The sequence below is a fragment of the Zalophus californianus genome, chromosome 8 (genome assembly GCF_009762305.2).
Source record: "Zalophus californianus isolate mZalCal1 chromosome 8, mZalCal1.pri.v2, whole genome shotgun sequence".
NCBI classification, from domain to species: Eukaryota; Metazoa; Chordata; class Mammalia; order Carnivora; family Otariidae; genus Zalophus; species Zalophus californianus.
This window is the reverse complement of record NC_045602.1, coordinates 19,244,493-19,263,970: the sequence shown is the minus strand read 5'-3', so window position 1 is coordinate 19,263,970 and position 19,478 is coordinate 19,244,493. Positions and strand designations below refer to the sequence as shown.

Genomic DNA, 19,478 nt, shown 5'->3' with positions numbered 1-19,478 from the left:
AAGAGATACGTGTTCAGTAGAAACCATATTTCAAATTCTGAATTTGGATCTTTCCCCAGGCCAGCGAGATGCAGATACTGTCCCGTGATGCTGGGCGGGGACAGCCACCATGGCTCCCAGTCCGCCACTCGACCACGAGGGTAAACAACCAATACACAGACAGCCGTTCTTTGCTCTCAGTACAGCATTCGATAAGTGACATAAGATATGCAACACTTTACTCTACAACAGGCTTTGTGTTAGATGATTTTGTCCAACCGTAGGCTAATGGAAGTGTTCTGAGCACATGTAAGGTAGGCTGGGCTAAGCTTCGATGTTCAGTAGGTTAGGTGTAGCAAATGCCTTTTCGACCTAACGAGATTTTCAACTTATGATGCATTTGTCAAGATGTAACCCTGCTGTATGTTGAGGAAGATCTATATATAATTTTAATTAATTTAACTACTACATCTGGCTGGTGGCTACTGTACTGGGCAGTTGTGAACAAAGGCCCTTGGGGAGAAGGTGTGAAGGACCGGGGGGTAAGGGGGCAGGCATGAGGGAGACAGATTGGAGGATGGACAACTGGAAACAGGGAGATCACTGGGGACACAGACGCAAGTAGCCTGGGGAGGAACCGATGAGGGTCTGACGTGGCAGAGGAGACAGGAAGGAGGCAGATATGAGTAGTCAATGGGCAAAGCCAACTCACAGGACTGGGGGCTGGTGTGGCTGTGGAATGCAGAAGGGGACGCACGTGTGCAAGGCAAGTGGAGGATTTTGTTTTTGGATATCCAGAATCTGAGGTGGGAGAACTTCAGGATGGAGGTCGTTTAATAGAAAGCTGGAGGCTGGAGACACAGGGTTTTGGAGCCATTGGGGGTGAGCAGGGAACTGGTCAAACTTGTAGAAAGACAAATGTGTAGAAAGACAAATGTGCAGCAAGGCTAGAACTGCGACGAAGATTTCCAGGAAGAGGTGGGCAAGGACAAGAGGTGTAAGAAGCAACCAAAGGAGGTAGAGTAAGCAATATAGCATCATCCCGGTCTGCCGGGATTATCTGTGTAAGGCTCATTTTTCTTACCTACAGACATAGTTTTGAGATAACTGAAATTGATTCCTTTAAATATCCAATCTCAAACAAGAACAAAGCATTTTAGCCATTTGAAAGACAAAATGTCTTGAAATACACTGCCTCCTTCCCAACATGCTGCACAGAATGTAACCTAACAGAGACACGGGGCTGCAGAGCAGTGTCACGCGGGGGACCGAGGTTGCTGGGCAGGGGCAGGTCCAAGCACCCGGCCCCAGCTTGTGGCGCCTCGCAGCCGTGCACACTGAATTCTAGAGCTTTGCGGCTGCTTCACTTCCCATCAGCTTCCACCAAACATTGCTTGCTTCTTTTATCCTTCCAACTCCTCTCCTTACTCTTGCCAGATCGAGTGTTTGCAGAAATTTGCTTTGAATTCAGAATCCAGGTAATCAATCTTATAGTCAATTTGTATTTTTTTTTTTTTTTAAAGAACAATTCTGAATTAAAGCCCAGGGGGTACTGATGAGGAGGAACGAACGGATTCTGGGTGCGCACACTTGGTGATGCCTAGTTGTTCCGTCAGCTCCTCAGAGACGCCTTCCTATCTTTGCTCAATCTAGGCTCTGGGCGGGAGCAGTTTCCAGATAAGTGAGAATTGGTGGAAAAAGCAGATGCCCCGACAGTCTTGCCACCCAGGACCTCTTATTCTAAAAAAGATCAACAGCACACGTTGTCACATTGTCACAAATGCCGAGGACAGACACTGTGCACTGGAGTCAGTCAAGCTACAGCCCAGAAAACTAACAGAGTGACGTATTCCACGGTGTCCCTCCCCACGACCAGAGAATATTTCTCACGCTCGCCCCCACCAAGCCACAGGCACATTCCTCCCGGTGTCTGCGAGGCACTTTTCAGGCGTGATTCAGCTTCCCGCGTGCCAGGGAGCACTAGAGGTCTGGGCAGCAAGCAGCTGACCTAGGGCGACAGACAACCCCCTTGCTGGGGGTCTCGGCCAAGAGCTTTTTGACATCTTGGTAAAAATAAAACAGAACAAGAGCAGAGCCAAGTGGATCGGATGTAGAATTAAATATTCCAGCTTTGCACCGAGACCATCTGGCTTCCTTGCCAGTGAAGCTGACTTAGGCGTCTTTGATTCTCAAAGAGTGGTCCCTTGGGAACTTGGCAGAAATGCAGAATCCCAGGCCCCACCCCAGCCTGTACTAAATCAGAATCTGCATTTTCACGGATCCTCAGGGGGACTGGGTGCACTGCTCAGAGTCCACTTAGGTGCTTCGCGTTGCTCCCGTGCGGGCAGTTGGGGGAAGCTGGGCCCCGGTCCTAGTTCTGCCCTCACTGTGGGGTGAATTTGGAGATGTCCTCTCCTTTCTGACCTGTTTTCCCAAATGCTAACTGGGGTCCAGCCCGATGGGTTCAATAATGTGCCCATGTGCTCATCCCCGAAACGAGGTCCGTAGGTACTATGGTGTCAACAGAGCCGTTTTCCTTTGCAGACCAGAGCCTCCTTTCTCCTCGGGGACAAATCCCTGTGGGATTTCGGAAACCTCTCCCACCCTCCCATAAGCTGTGGCATGAATCCTGACCTCCTTTGGACACATTCCAAAGCCTCCAGCAGCCCAGAATCTTGAACCAAGTGAGTGTCATTAGAATCCCACACTTCCTTCTGGACTGGCGTCTATGGAGGTGCTGGGCTGGCCCGAGACCTGCCTCTCCAGCTCCCCTCAACATGCAGCTTCTTGGAGGTGGCCAAGCCCCGCAGGCCCAGACTCTCGGCAAAGAGCCCATGGACTACCCCTTCCCAAACACCCAGATGGGGCCCTCCGGCCTCCTTTTGTCCTTGCGGTTCTGTGCCCTAAATCTGCCCACAGGTGAATCCTGGTCTATTTTATGGTGAAAACAACTCTGCGTTCCAAGCACTAATGCAGCTGACATAATATTGGTCATGAGTGGTTAAACAGGATGCCTCCTCTCGATCTGCGGAGGAGTGCGTGCGTGCGTGCGTGCGTGTGTGTGTGTGTGTGTGTGTGTGTGTGTGTAACTGTTACAGAGTGTCATGGAGCTCATGTTTCTGCTCAGTGCAGGGATCTACAGCTCGAACCCAGCCGAGAATTTACTCTTTCTTTGTTAAGGACGTTAACTGGCCTTCCCTTCACAGTAGCTAAACGGAGGAGGCAAAGTCGGCAAGGCAGCCCCCACCCCCAGGCCACAGAGTGTCCCATGGGGAGGGAGGCAGGGAATCACCCGAGGACCACGGATGGCACCGAGAGGGGCCTCAGAACACACAGACGCGGAGACAGAAAGGCAGATTGTAGGCAGGTGCTAACCAGAGGTGGGCTGGTGTGGGCAAGAACCATGCACACTCATCCAGGCCCCACAGAGAACAAGAACAGAACAGACAGAAGGGCAATGCCAGCCAGTCCAGAACAGGTCTTCCACTGTGCCTGGAGAAGGGTGTGTGTGTGTGTGTGTGTGTGTGTGTGTGTGTGTTTTGTTTTTCACTATTCATTAGGTAGCAGGAGAAACCAGAAGTTTGTCTTAGAATGGTGCTGTCCTTGTTTACAATGGTCTTATGTATTTATGGATAGCCACTCTGGAGTAAACAGTATATAATTTCTTTCCACAGCATGGGCTCAGGACTTCTCCATTTCTCGATGGATCCTCTTTATGTTCCCCTCAACCAACTTTATGGAGAGATAGCAGGACTCAACATTCCAGGTCTGTTTTGCAAACACAAAGGTCAGCAGCCCCTTGCGGAATGCTGCTGTGTCGAGCCATTCTCTTCTCTGAGTGTGAGCTGTGAGTGTGAGATGGTGAGGGGTGCAGCGTTAGAATGCGCAGGGGCAAATCCAGCCTGGTCCCGAGGCAGAGGTGGGACAGTTGGCCTCCTTAAGTCCTCAGCCGTGGGCCTGTCTGGGAGCCTGGCTCCTTGCTGTGGCAAGTGCTGGGCATTACTCTGCATCATAGGCCAAGCGCCAACCCGCCCTGACAGCCAGCCCCCAAGTGTGCTCTAATTTCTGCAGCTGGGGGCCCCCTGGGTCTTGAGGATGGGGTCACCCCAATTAGGATGCTGGGAGTTTCCAGAGCCATAAAGAAAAATTCACCCCTTGGCTCTCAAGTGGAGGCTGCATGTCACCTGTGAGAGTCAACATGAGAAAATCAAGTGAAACCAGGGGTGAGACTGTGTCTGCCTTGACAAAAGGACCCAGCATTGAGGAAGGACGCTTGTCACTCTGAAGGGGCCTGCACTCTGATTTTAAGAAAGGGGCAGGCAGTCAGAGATGGTCTGTGTTTTCTACATCTGGGTTTTCAGTACAAAAAGCACATCTCCAGGCAAACATTGCTTCTGAAATAGGAGATGTCACAATTTACGGAGGCCACAAGGCCGGCTTAGGCCTTGGATATATATTTTCTTTTTGGTTCTTTTACTTCAAAAAATTTACAATTGTGATATAATATACAAAATATAAAATTGACCATTTTCATCATTTTAAGCATATACGTCAGTGGAATTAAGTACACTCACAATGTCGTGTGACCATCACCACCATCCGTCTCCAGAACTTTCTCATCTTCAGCTCTGTACTCATTAAACACTAACTCCCTATTCTTCCCTAGCCACCAGCCCATAATAACTACCCTTCTACCTTCTGTCTCTATGGATTTGACTCCTCCGGGGACCTCATATGAGTGGAATCATACAGTATGTGTCCTTTGGTGTCTGGCTTATTTCATTTAGTACAATGTCCTCAAGGTTCATCTAGGTTATAGGGTCTACCCATGACTCTAGTAGTCCTTCCTTTTCAAGGCTGAATAATATTTGACTGTATTTTGTTTATCCATCCATCCATCCATCCATCGATGGGCCCTTAAGTCGTTTCCACCCTTTGGCTATTATGAATAATGCTGTTATAAACATGGGCGCAAGGATATTAGAGGAGACTTGGGGTTTGCCTTACTGTTAACCCCCTGCACTCTGGTGGCAGGTGGCCCCAGCTGTGGCTGAGTGAGGCCGCAAAGCTGAGAGCTAGCACTTGGCAGCTCTGCAGAGGCAGGCTAGGGTGAGGGTGCGGGGGGAGCGAATGGGGGGACACCTGTGCACCCAGACCAGGCTCAGGATCAGAAGGATTGTAATTCCACAGGCACAGAGGCTGTTCTGTCCCATTTCCTAAAGTAACCGCTCAGATCTTAAGTGTGCAGTGTGACAAGTTTTGACAAATGTGTGTACCTGCATAACCCCCACCCCAATCAAGATGCAGGCCATTTCCATCAGCCCAGAACATTCCTTCGGGCCAGACTGCATTTTGACAGCTTCTTTTAGAGCCAGTCGATATTGCTGCAGCAGCAACAGGGTTAGGGGACTTATAAAAAGCCTGTTGGGGGTTCTAGGCTGTGAAAACCAAGATGTCCTCAGTGTATATGTATACCACCAAGATGTCCTCAGCCCTGAGTCACCACCAAAGGCAGGCCTTTTTTTTTTTTTTCCCCTAATTTCGCAGCTCATTAGCCACCCATAGTGGTCTGGCAAGGGAAGTTTTGCATCACTGGAGCCCAGAGCAGACTGTGGGACTCAAGTGTCCCTCAAGTCCCATTCACTCTACAAGCCTGGCTCTGTGCGGGGCATGGGACTGGAGCGCTTCCATGGTGGGTAGGGTACACGGAGCAGAACAGGAAAAAGAATGGCATCTGGGCTGGAGCCCAAGTTCGAATCTTGTGACGCTGCAGAGACATCCATCATTCAGGCTGAGGCCCATAGGAAGGCTTTCTGGAGGCAGGGCGGTCAGGCTAGCCCTTTAAGGAATGCATAGGATTTCAACAGGAGGCCAGAAAGAGGAGAAAACTCCAGGCAGGGAGGACACTGTGTCAACAAAGGCACGGAGACATAATAAGAGCCATCATTTACTGAATGGCTGTATGTAGTAGGCACTGGGCTGGGTGTTTCACATCATTTTGTTTAACAAAAATAAAATGATGATGATGGTGGCTGGCCCTACAAGAAATATGAGATGCAACGTGGCTAAGTGGCTTCCCAGGTTCACAAATCATGGCCCCGGGATTCAGCCCTGGCTCTGGATGTTTCTGACGCCCATGTTCTGCCGCTTGCTGTGCTGTGGGAAGAAATACACTATTAACAAAGCTTCAGCCTGCTGTGTGGAGGGGAAGTGGTATAGGGACCAAGGCCGAGAGGCATTCAAACTACTGAGGACTTTCAAAGCTTGGTGCTTCCTCACTTGGTTCAAATTTCAATTAAGACAGCAGGAGCAATATTGCATTCACAAAAGGAGCTCTGCAAACTCTGCATTATGCATACACATCTCTGTCTCTCTTTTAATGTCATAGGAAAATATTTATTTAAAGTAATGAGGGCTAATTAGTAAAATGATTTTTTCTAAGCAGTCTTTTTTTATACAAAATGGCCCAAAGCAGGCTCAGAAGGTTGGAGGCAGAGGTGGCCTGTAATTAGCAGGACGGCCCAGGAATGGACCTTCTGGAGTGTGTCAGCATGAGGAAATTCTCTTTTCTTTGTTGCCGTAGATGCCCCCGATTCTCGCTTACACTGTTAGTCCTAAGAGGGGAGGGGAGTCCTCTAACTACTCCAAATGTCATCTCCCTTCCCTTTACCCCAAACGCCCCACTCCACCTGGAGCTGACAGGGGAGGAGCCTGCTGGGAGCTTCCGCTGCCCCTGACTTTTATCTGCTAGCCAGGGCCAAGGCTCCCTAGAAGAGACACAGAAGTTGTTTCAGACACCAGGGACTCCTTGGGTTGCATCAGCTACATAACTCCTGCGAGAGGCTCAAATATTCTTCAACACCAAATGCCACGAGCGCCCCAGCCCAGACTGTCCCAGCCTCCTCCCCAAAGTGGGTGGAACACCAGCCCAGAAGGGTGTTCTCAGAAACACAGACACCCCTGGATGCAGAGTCCACATAACCCTGCAGCCCCAGGAATGGCCAACTGGTAGCCACATTACAAGGCACACGCAGATCTGCAAACACACACACACACACACACACACTCTGTCTCACTCACAAACACACACAAGTTCTCTACCGCCTTTGATCACCCAGGCCAGTGTATATGTATACCAGCATTTTCTTCCCCAAAGATATCCAAACCACTTCATGTGCACAGAAGGAGGGAGAAGCAGCTCTCAAAGCTCATGAAGGAGAAGGTACTGGGTGGCAGAGAACTTCGTGAGCTCCCCAAAGGCCAGGCCACGCAGCCCCTTGTACTCTCAGCTTGGGGTATCTGAGACGCGAGGGAGCTCTCCCCGGGGGCCCCCAGGCCTTCTCACTGCGAGCAGAGCCCCTCCTCTCTGCCCACGTGCACACACAGCTGCAGGGCTGGCTCCTTTCTCAACAAAAGTTCATCTCTCTCCAGTTGGTAGTCTGGAGCCAGGCCAATCCCCCTCCTTCCCCAGAATGCTCCTTGATTTGCAGAGGCCTCAGTGAACCACAGAACTCCCTGCTCTGCCCCTTCTCCTGGTGCAGAGAATGGGAGGATGATGTTGGGGGTGCACCTCCTCCTGCCCAACACCCACACGCTGACCCACAAACCACAGGCCTCTCGTGTGCATGGGCTCCCCATCCCCCAGGCCTCAGCCACATCTTGTAAGCTCACCACTCCCGTGGTCCAGTCTTCTGAAAGAAGTGTTCTAGCCTTGAATGAAAGCAGGTTTTAGGTAAAACCTAGGAGCCAGACAAAGTCTCCCCTCAGTGATGTGAATCCCGTGATGGCCTGTTTGCAGGGGCCTCGCTCTTGACCCAGGAGCAGGGGGTGGTGCGTGGTGCAGAGGGGGTGTGAGCTCACCCGACACCTCACCAGCTCCTGCCCGTCTCCCTTCGGCTGCAAGCGGAACACACTGCAAACCAGAGTAGTTCTTCTCCTTGCCAGTGAGCCGTTGCTGTGCATATACTCCAGGAGGAGGCCATTACAGGGAGTTAATAGAGTTTTAAATTTGTTTTTAAATTTTATAATGCAATTCATCAAATTCAGTGTCTGAGCACAGCATTCACATTCAGACCAGGCAGCATATGTCAACCTGGCCCCAGCCTTCTCCCACCCCATTCCCCCAAATGAGGAAAGATTAACTCTTTAGGGTAACTGGCAGGTGTGGCCCCACTTAGGGCAAGAAGGGTAGCAGGGTAGGCCCTGGTCTGCGAGGGTCATTCTAGAATTGGTCTAATGGAAAGGCGAGGGACTTAGCCGAGATGCTCTGGGCACCTTTCATGAGCAGGGGCAATTGAGGCTGCCTTTGGCCTTGGTCACCTTGTTGAGATGGCCACCTGGGAGCGACCGTGATGCGGTGCTTCCAGACACGTGTCTGTGAGGGTACCAGGTGTCAATGAGAATTGAGCAGACACCCAGGGCATAGGTGTGGAAAGCAATTGTGCAGTCTGCTGATCGGGGACGGATGTGAGTACAATTTCTGCTATTTTTCACCCAGAAGGATTTCCTTTAAGGACATGTTCAGCTGAACTTAGGATCATTATTGTAACTTGGGATCAGTTGCTGCTGAATTGGAAATAAGTGAGATTTATGGGACCACGGTTTTGTGAAGAACATCTCGGGTATCAGGACTTGCAGCAGATCTTCTGTATCACTAACTGTAGTCAATCTTGCCTTTTATTAAGCTTTAATAAGTGCCTTCACTTCTAGGGAAAGTTCCAGAATAGACAGTGCCAGCCAGCGAAATCCTACTGGTCTCAGAGCAGACTACAATAAAATAGTGTCCTCCTGGTGACAGCAGAGCCTTCAGCTGGCTGGGGTCACAGAGCCCCAAGAGGGAGCACAGGGCCCCCTTGCCCAGCATGACCTGCTGTGGGTGGACGGTGAGGACATAAGTATTGGAGCGTGATCTCCAGCTCTCCTCGGCACAACACGGGCCTCGCGTTGGCACGGATCTGCTTCTGAACCATATCCGCTTTCAGTTCATGGAACCCACAGGGCGGCTCCACCCGGGGCCCTAGCTGTCCGGCCCCAGGTCGGGGAGTGGCCACCAGGTGGCTCTGACTTTTAGTCACTGCTGACTGGGGGCGTTGTGCTGGTGACAAGAGGAGGGGGGCTTCAGGCTGGCTTTTGCTGAGCCCCCAGAAACAGTCCACCTCCCCCTCGCCGAGCAACCAGGTACCAACTTGAGATTTGCACTTCTTAAGAAGGACAGACACAAATAGAAAGTTCACCCTTCCTTGAAAGTTCACCCCATGAAACACCCTGTGCTACTTTTCAACTCTTGGGGGCCTCTGGCCCAATGTCTTGTGGCCTTCCAGATGGAGCTCCGGGTTCTCGTTCTATATAGCTTTGAACCGCCTGCTTTTAATTTCACACAAATTAAAAACACTAAGGTGGGGTGGGGCAAGGACCCTGTGTGGCCTCGGCGAGGCTGAGCAGATTCGGAGACAGATGCTAAGGCCTGCGCCCAGGTGGGGTGTGGGAGCTGGGGTGGGGCTGGGCTCGGCAGCCGGCGGGGGCAGGGAGTGGGCCAGGATGGAGGAAGAGCATCTTGAGGTGATGGAAGTCTTTTTGCATTCAAGGGCTTGCCGCCTTCCAACTTGCTACTTATTGCATTGAAAAATATTCCACACGATTGAAGAACTATTTTCCAAAACAAAATGCTGGTATTCATCAGGAGGCGCGGGTTGTGCAGTGTGAACAATTCACTTTCGTTAAGTACCATATGGCCGCTGGTAGGAAAACGCTAACATGTTTCAACAGTACAGCTGGGGTAGGGCTCCTTTATTCACCGTGCAGATGGCTCTAATTGACATCTCTCCTAAAACAGGTCTCCAGAATTTCTGCAGGATCATTAGAGTAATTAGCTATTAAATACCATCACCACTTTTAGAGAGGGGGTCTGGTCCCTGGCAACATTCCACAGTGATGGAATCGACAGGTCCCGGTGGAGGGCCCGTGGGAAGGGTGTGCTAGTCCCTCCTCCTCAGTGGTGAGGCCAGGGAAGGACAAAGATGTGGCTAATTCCAGAACAGCCCCTTGGAGACAGCTCAGGCGACCAAAGGGCTCTGGACCAGGGTTCTGGAGCTGGGCTCCTATCTTCCTTTGCTGTGCGACCATACAGCTTCAATCCCTCAGACTCAGTTTGTTCAGCCCTTAAATGGGCGTGGTAACACATGCCTTCCTGCTCGGCAGGGCTGACACTGTGCAGTGCAGAGCAAACGGAAAGGGCTGGAAGGATGCAAGTGCTAAAGCTGAACTGGTTTAATGCTTATGATCGAGGTGCGGCCTGGTCCATGCTCACCTCTTTGGCGAGTGGCAAGCCGGGGCCTCTCAAGGACTTGGCCACACCTGAGACACGGTCCCTGACGCTGTGACCAAGTGAGCCTTTGTTGTATGGTGACCAGAGCCACAGGCCAGAAGGGCAGATCAGGGGGTGAGGGGGTTGTGGGGACCACGCTTGCAGCCAAAGCCCTGAGGACATCACCCTGAGCCACCCCAAGACACAGTGCGTTGCCCCATCCCAGCCGTCTTGCAGACTCGGTGCTCCCTGACCCATCTGGGCCTCCATGTCACACTTGTGGGTGGTACCGCATTGCGAATCGTGCTGCCTTTGTGGGAAAGAAAGCAATCTAGGGAGTGCGCGTGCGCCTCGGACTTCTTCCAAAAAGTACATGTATCCAAAGGGTAATATGGACTTAGGAAATAGCCTTCACTCTGAGCTCTTTCCCCATTGATCAAGGGTTAAGAGCGGGGCATTATTAGTTTAATTTCACAGTCTAATCAGTTTCCTGCTTTATTGATTGAAGGACTTGGGAGCAATTGTAATTTGGTGAAAGCCGAAAAGTAAAATTCTCGGCTAAGGGAATCCAGCTGGGTGGCTCTGGAGCTCTGGGGCCGTGCGAGGGAATGCCTGGCCTTGTCCACATAGCTCCCCTAACTGGGGCCGCGCAATCTACAGGTAAAGTGTCCAGGCACATTTCCTTCCTCTTACTGGTGAATCACTTGGAGGGCGCAGGGTCCACACCTCACAATGACTACTGACTAGCACCGGAAATGGGGACCGGCTTTGGGAAGAGCGGCTCCCCAGACCGTACTGGAGCCCAAATCCACCTCGAATGCCACTCTGAGCCCCGAACCAGCCCGGGGCTTCATTGTTAAACACCCTCTGTCAGCAGGGTCCCATCTGTGCGATGGAATTTTTTTTTTTGTCACTTTTTCAAATCAGAATAGAAACAATTTTTAGTCTATAATTATCATTTCTTTTCTCAACAGACAAATGTTTCCTTTTAAATTGTAGGGCGGAAAAAGCAAAGAACAACATTTTAAACCAAAAAGAAAGACTAAAATTAATTTCCTCTTTACAGAAAAATAAAATACAACAGCTCTAAGAAGCCAGGTTTTTTTCTTTTCCCAAAAGAGCAACAAATGCAACAGCATATTCCTTGCCACCACTAATGACCATTTTTAGGAGGCAAGGCCTTGAGGGGTAGTGGTATTGGGGTTTGCAGACCTGTCTCTGGAGTCAGGCTTTGTACTCTGATCTCCTGGAGGAGGCCGGGCTCCTGATGTCTGAGCTCACTTGGGATGGATGATCTGAAACCCTCCGTTTAGGAAGCAAGCTCTGGGTAGAGGTCCCAGGAGCCGGGGTCAAGGCCTGGGGTCCACCAGTTGGCCCTCAGTTTCCTCATCTCTAAGATGGGGGTGCTACTCATCTCACAAGGTTGTTGGGAGGATTCTGTGGGCTCTGTGACTCTAAAGCATCAAACAAATCCTGTACTTTCACCATGGAGTCAAGACTCACCGGACTCACTGTTAAGAAAGAAAGTCCTGCTACAATGCTTTCTCTGCTGGCAAGCTCCTCTGCCCGCCCCAGAAAAGGCACCCCCCCCCACTCCGTCCTGGCTCCCGGGCTCTGCCAGTGTGCAGTAGGAGAGCCACGGCCAGCCATGTATTTCCCGAGCGCACCCTCAGTGCCAGGCCCCAGGCCCAGCGTCCAGTGTCCAGAGCTGGCAAGCCTGAGATGGCGTGAGCCGAGGGGGATCCCATGGAGGGGTAGCACGTGCTAAGCTTGGAGGGAGGAGAGCAGGTTGCATTTAAGGAGCTGATAGTAGTTCAGGGGAGTTGGGCCAGAGCTTAATCAGGTGAGGAAGCAGAAAGGCTGGAAGAGCATGTTTCCTCAGGGTGAGGAGGGTCCCAGCTGTTGTGGTCCCTGTTTAGGAGTCTGGTTTCAGAATCGGCCACCTAATGAGGGGGCTGCTCAACTGTCCTGGCAGAAGCTCCATCCCCACTCCATCCCCATCCTCCTCCACAGGGAAGGGGGCAGGCCACCTGTCCACAGAGGCACTCTACCAATGCAGTTCTGTGTGGTCACTGCTGACCCCACTCTTACTCCTCAGCATGAATTCCTTCGGGGGCCACCATCACCCAGCGCTGCGCTGGTAAATGTTTGCGCAGGGGGAGGGGGGAGCACAAAGCAAACAGAACAGCTAGACCTTGATTTGTAGTGCTTGCCCATTGTATAAACACTCCCAACTCGATTTTGAGCTCCCAACAGGATGTCAGTGACCATGGAGCTGGGAAGGGATGTCAGCAATGGGCTCTTGGGAGCCACCGAGGCAGGCCAGCTCAGCACACTCATGGGACTTGGGAACGGGGTTGGAGGGCAGGGGGTCACGAATGTGCTGGCCCGAAGCTGTGGCCGCTGCCCTGTGGCCAGGCAGACCCACGGCAGGCCGGCCGCTGCCCTGTGGCCAGGAAGACCCACGGCAGGCCGGCCGCTGCCCTGTGGCCAGGAAGACCCACGGCAGGCCGGCCGCTGCCCTGTGGCCAGGAAGACCCAAGGCAGGCTGGCCACAGGGAGCAGAGCTGCCCAGCACACCCCCACCCTCCTCCGTCTCTCCCTGCTTTGATCCCCCAGATCACGTCCAAACACCTCACTTGGCATTCGGGGCTTTTTACGCCTGGTGTCACCTCTTGCTCTCCCCAGGCCCTTCTCGTGCCGTCCCTGCAGAGTCCCCTGCACCAGCCTCACTGTCTCCTCCTGGGTTCTGGTCATCCCTTGGGCTATCCCCTCAGCTTCCAGGCCAAGAGCATAGCTTAGGAGTTACCCTCTGCCTGTGACACCTTCTCTCCTGCATTCCCCGATCAAATCCTGCCTGACGTACCGCCTCTGTGCAAAGCTGTCACCCCCTGCACTTGAGGGGAATGAAGTCCACGGCATACACAGGGACAGCCCTGACTTGACCGCACACGCTGTGCAGCTTCCTGCTAGAACAAAGGCTCTGGGACCTTCTGCTCCATGAATCAACACTCCCCATGGTGGGCTCCCAATTCAAGACGCTTCCTGACCTGACCGTACGTTTTGACCTTTGAAAACTTCTCAAGAAAGCAGAGGAAGGCAAGGGTTAGTGTCCAACATCTGTAATTCCAAGGACAAAATGACCATGGGCAAGGATCTCAGTGGCTCAGTTGTCATGGCCAGGCAAGGCTGGAGAGATGGCTGGGCTACACTGGGAGGGAGCTGGGAGGCTGCCCCAGCCACAGTGAAACTCTTCTGCTAGATAGGCAGGGCCTGTGGCAGAGACACAGGATCCCTATAATGACCCCAAGCAGGTGGAAAAAGGCAAGTGGCTATCCTGTGCACCTGATAGCTTTCTAAAAATAGCGGGTGGGCCCTGGCCCCGTGGGCTTCCCTGTGGCTAGGGGCAGGGGCTGGAGCTGTTGGGTCACCAAGTTTCAGAGGCGTGAGGCACGTCACAGCTGGGTCTGGACCTTACCCTTCCTGGACAGGGCTGAAGCTGGGCTGAAGCTGGCCTGCAGCCAGACCCGCAAGCTAAGGACTGGGCCTGGCCTGCATCGCCTCCTGCTTAGCTCTGCCTGAGGTCACTGTTACTTGTCTGCTGTCACATGGGAGGGGAAGGGAGACAGGGAGCCACGGATGCCAGCAGGCTCCGGGCACCAGTTCTTCTTGGCCAAGGGGCCTGGGTACACAGACATTCTCCTCAAACCAAGGCACTGACAGCATTGAACAGAAATGTCATGATCTGACGCCACGTGGCATAGGAGGGAGCAAGAAAAGAAAGGAATTCTCCAGGCCAAGCCCCAGAAGTCTCCTCTGCCCTCCTGTGGGGCCGGGCTCAGGAACAAGCAGTGGGCAGGGAACAAAGGGAGAGTTCTTCTCTTTCAGGGGCAGGCTGGGCCTTCTCCAGTTCCCAGCGAGCCAGCTTCCTCTTGTTTCCTCCTCCCTCCTCCATGTCTAGACGGGAATACTTAGCTCCCGGCACCCTTCAGGGGTGTGTTGGGCCTCCCATCCCCAGGACCAGCCCTGGGGCTGCACCTGGGTGCTCTGCTGACTCAGGGAAATGTTCCAGAAACAAATCCCATTCGTTACAAGTTACAGTATGTATTTGTATGGGCCAGAAGTTCAGCAAATTTTGGAGATCACTGTCACCCAGTGGAGAACTAAAATCCGGGAGGGTTTGATAAAGAAAAAAATTACAGGGAGCAAAATTACTTTCAAATAAGATCCCTAGCAAATATAAATGGCCTCCTCTCCAATCCCCCAATACACATACATACACTTGGAAAAGGCTTTTCCAATTCTTTTCCTGAGAGGCAGGGAGCCTGGGAGGCTTTTGTTTTCCTGGAACATTTTCAGACCAAATGTGCTCCTCTCTTGGCGAAGTCCCTTCCGAAACTCTGACTTTCAAACGCGGTATTTGTATTATTGGGTCTTGGGAGGGACGCATAGCATAGCTTACTCTGGAAAAGCTGGCGTGGTGGGCAGAGAAGAGGAGCAGACAGAACCAGAGAGACTCCCGACGCTGCCCGGCCCTGGCCCCAGCCCCCAGCCCCTCCGGGCGCAGAAGACCACGAAGGAACACCAGGCGGCCTGTTCCCCCTCACTGGCCCTGCCCTGCGCCTTGCTGGGATTGGATCGTGTTGCAGAAATGTGACGCCTGGCCCACCAGCCTGCCAGCAGTGTGGCCGCCCTGGCCCGAGTGCGCCGCGCGGAAGCCACCCACCCGTTAGCTGTGAACATCTATCAGTGTGACGCTGCAGCCGCCCAGCTTCTCCCCTCGGCACCTCTCACGAGTCCCCGGGGATGTGGCCGCTCCTGGCTCTCCTCCGTCCCTCCGAGCACGAGCTTCTGCACATGCTGCCGGCTGGCGCCCGCGCCGTCTCCTGCCCTCCTGGCCAGCTCGGGGTTTGGGGGAGTGGAAAGATGCCGATGAAGAGCCAGCGCTTGCCGGGGCGGGCTCTGTCACTCCCTAGCATGGCACGGAGCAAGGCGCCTCACCTCGCTGGCGTCAGCTTCCTGCTTCTGGGAAATGGGAATACTCGAGTCCACTCTACCTAACCCCTGCGGGTGTCGTGGGGGAGACAGAGAAACCCCAGATGGAGAAGGAATTTGGAAGAGGCAAGCACGCTAGTCAAGAAGTTCTTACCATTACAGAGCCCGGCTGGAGGTGTCTAGGCCAGTCCCAAAAGAGGCACAAGCCTTCCTCCATGAATCGTCTCCTTATGAGATAAGCACTTACTTCAAGGTTCCCGTTCCCTCTTTGCTAGCAGGAATTGTAGGATGGTTGCCAAGTCCAAGCCGTACAAATAGCAAATAATCACTTGGATGAGAAGCCTGTTGAAATGAGCCTTTGCTGGGGACAAGGTCGGCCAGCGGCTTGGCCTATAAATCAGCGCTCCCTCCTCAGCTCATTGGCTCTCGCAAGGAGATGAACTCAGCCCAACTTGGACATTTCACAGCTCCCACCGCCCTCCCCTGCACACAGTAGGGATTCAGACAATGCTTGCTGAACCGAGTGACTGCAGCAGCAGCTGGGAGTGCGAAGGGGCCAAGCCCTGTCCGCTCAAATTGGAGATTCACTCCATAAAGCCAAGGCAGGGAGACAAATCCGAATCCGACAGCACTTTAGGCTGGAGCTGGGGCTGCCGTTCGCCCTGGCAGCCATAGCTAAAAGGGATTTCAGGGGGTGGGGGAGCTGAGCGAGGTTAGAATTAACATACTTACTGTATTATGTTGCAGCAGTGATAAGACTAAAATTTTAGGATTTTCTTAATGAGACTCCTGCATTCACTGGTTTTCCTTATCAGCACTGGCAAAAGCCATAGTTTAGCATTTATGTCCTTTGCTTTAGAATGGAAGAAGGATCGTAAGAGGAATTTGAAAACTCTCTGTGGGAGAATACCTCTGCACCCTTTTGGCTCTCCTCATATGGAATGCGGGTCCTCTGCCCCCGGCCCGCCCCAGACACGCTGTGCTATTACTCATTGGCATCCGGTGGCAAAGCTTTCCCAGTCCAGACTTTGCTGAACAAAATGCAAATTGGGGATGTGAAAGGAATCTCTGGAAGTTAGAATGCCTCTGCCCTCCCCTCCTGTCTGAGGCTCTGGACCACCCCCCCCCACCAAGTGTCCATAACCACCCCTGAGAGGCAGGTGCCCAGACTCTAACACTCGGTTCCACAAGGACCGCTCTCACATCTACCCATGGGGGCAGCTCTTTGGGCACTGTGATCAGGACAAGCAATGACAAACTCGGGCCCATACAATATACGCAGGGTGGAGTTTGTGCAAACTCTGTGGGGGTGGGGGCCTGTCACACCCCCATTTTACAGGTGTGTCGGCTGGCCTCTAGAGATGGTGGGTGACATGACCCCATCTAGAGAGAGCTGACACTGGAGGCAGGAATAAATTTGAAAGTTTGGACCTAGGTCTAGGGTTGGAGGAGATCAAGTCTCCTTCCCAGGGCTTGGGCCGTGGGCATCTCCTCTCAGAACCCAAGACCTTGGGTCCCTTTGGGGCAACCAGCCCGCTCTATGGGAAGAGAACCCGAAAGGCCTGCTTCATCTTCCCATTCCACTTGGATGACTACCCAACCCTGAAAAAAAGCATTTTTTTTCTGATCAGATTTCAAAAGGCAAAAGGTCTGCAGTCTGCCCTGAAATAAGGAAGAGCTACCTTTCCTTTATCCCAAACACAACCACCAGTCCGGAAGCAATCAAACAGAGCCTTTGAACAAGCAAACCAGAGGGCCTCACTGTGCAGAAGCTCCCCGTTCCCAGCAAAGCCCCAGCGTCCTTCTTGGTGGCCTATGGATGCTTCCTTTGCACACAGTTGTAACAAGTAGGCCCACAGCAGGGGTGGGGGTGGTGCTGTTGCTTCAGGCAACACAGTGACCACAGCAAGCTGAATGGATGACGATGAAAAAAGATGCAGAAAGACTGTGAAAAGCAGGAGAACAGTCTCAGCAAGCAGGGCAACTTTTGGTCATTCAGTTCAGGGTCAAACATCCTGACTACCTCCGTAGGACCCTAGGGGCATCAAGGCACTGTCGTATAAGAGACGATACTCAAGGCCACAGACTGGTTAAGAGTGTAGGGTTTGGAATTCAACAGAGCCTTGTGTCCTGACTCTGACATTTATCATTTGTGTGTCCTTGAGCAATTGGCTTGAACTTTTTGAACCTCTATCTCCTTGTAGGAGATGGAGATACAAGTGGTCCCCACATTTTGCTGTGGGGATGAGGCTGTTTGGACAGTGGACAGTGCTGGGCACATACAGATGGCATCCCCTGGATATGCACACTGCTATGGAAGAGGGGTGACAGTCCCTTCAGGGGGATTTACCCAACTTGGTTAAAATAAAAGAAAGTTAGGGCTTTACAGGGTGTGGGGGGCAAAAGTGACAGAGAAAAGATGACCCAGAGAGAAGATAGAGGAAGTGTGGGTGGGAATGGAAACAGGTGCAGCCCCCCATCACCTACAAGACACCTCTGAGTACCAGGCACTGGTTAAGATATTTGATATAATTAATCTAATTCCATCCTCCCAACTTAGTTGTAGTTATTGTAAAACTCCATTTTACAGGTGAAGAATCTTACATAAGAATGAAGACACTTTCCTAGGGTTACACAGCTCACAAGTGGGATTTAAATACAGAGATATCTGAGTCCAAAGACAGTTTCTTTCCTTCTTTTTTTTTGAGAGAGAGAGAGAAAGAGAGAAAGAGAGGTGGGGAAGGGGTTGAGGGAGAGGGAGAGAGAGCGAATCTTAAGCAGACTCCACACTCAGTGCGGAGCCCGGCATGGGGCTCAATCTGGACCCGGAGACCATGACCTGGGCCGAAATCGAGTGTCAGATGTTTAACCGACTGAACCACCCAGGCACCCCAAAGACAGTTTCTTAATCCCTACAGCAGGTAGGGAGGCAGCGAGGGAGGGGCTTCCCAGCAAGGCCACAGGGAGGAGATGGAGACTGAGTGGGCGAGGAGCTCCCCACCCACGGCTGCCCAGCGGGCCATCAAGCCAGTGAACAGGCCGCAAGGGCAAGACACACCTACAGCTTCAATGTGCCAGAGAGAAGGCCCTTGGAACTGAACCCCTCGTGAAGTCCAAGCATCTGTCCTGCCAGTGGTTTGTGATATGGTCGAAGGGGAAGCTTCCCGGCACACGAACATTGCCTTTAAGGGGTCTCCTACACAGCAGGTGGTGCCCAGACAGAAGGCCTTGGGCCCAGAGCCTTCTCCAGGGGTTCTTCTGGATTGTCAGAAGGAGAGTCTTCTGGGGGAGCCCCCTGGATCACCCCCAGTTACATTACATCCCACATACACCCCAGCCCCAGACTCTGTGCCTCAAATGGCTGGCAGAAAAGAGGGACAGAGGACACAGGAGCACTCCATCATACTCCCTCCTAATTCTCATTGTCTGGATCATGAGCCCAGCCAAGAAAAACACCTACAAAGAAAACACCAGAGTGAGGGAGAGGGTCTTTGTAAAATGTGGGCAGTAATCAGAATTTGTATCCAGAGAAAAATGACAATTGTTAAAATCCTATATGCAACCTGAACTCTGGTTTATGATAATGTAACATTTCCAGCAATAATATTCGAGGAGGAAAGAGATGAAAATGAACTGAACTTTATTCAGGGATCTCATTACTCTGAGTATGGTTCCTTCTGCTAAAATACAGAAATATCTATAATGAGAATTTGTGTTGTCCCAAGAAAAAAATATATGAAAAAGTAGCCTGAAAGCATGGGAAACTTTTATGTGCTCTCAGGCAGAACTTTGTTCCCCCCTGAAGAGTTGGGGTGTGTAAAGAGTAAAATGAAAGAAAAGACTTGTGTAATTAATCACTGATATCTACCCTTCCCAGTGAGTTCTGGTGGTCTCACGGTCTCGCGACCCAGGGAGCAGGAGTCAGGGCAGTGGCCCGGCCTTGACCTCCAGCGAGCAGTGGGCAATCCCAGGGAGTCCGCTCCTTGGATTCCAATGCAAGCAAACAAGGCATGCTTTGTTCCCTCTCTCCCCGCTGCCCAGCCCAGCTGTAAGTCTTTGTTTTTACGTAGTCAGTGAATCACAGAAGGCCAGACTGAAAGGCTCCTGAAAGGCTCCTGCAGGCTCCTCTCCCTCCAGCCCTCCCATTGCACAGATTAGGAAACAGGTCCCGGGACGTGCAGGCACTTGCCCTGGATCCCGT

General features: G+C 52.2%; 1 protein-coding gene across 6 annotated transcripts in view; it reads right to left on the bottom strand.

Moving 5' to 3' along the window:
• Positions 1-19,478, bottom strand: part of KLHL29 (kelch like family member 29) — a 304,257-nt gene that overhangs the window by 160,984 nt on the left and 123,795 nt on the right. Inside the window, exon 1 of one of the 6 annotated variants that reach the window (XM_027623487.2) lies at positions 15,070-15,169. The exons of 4 other annotated variants lie outside the window; for them this stretch is intronic. The gene's annotated coding sequence lies outside the window, so the exon portion shown is untranslated. Of the gene's footprint in view, positions 1-15,008; positions 15,170-19,478 lie in introns of those variants that run through there. One more of the 6 variants, XM_027623485.2, reaches the window with a different exon arrangement.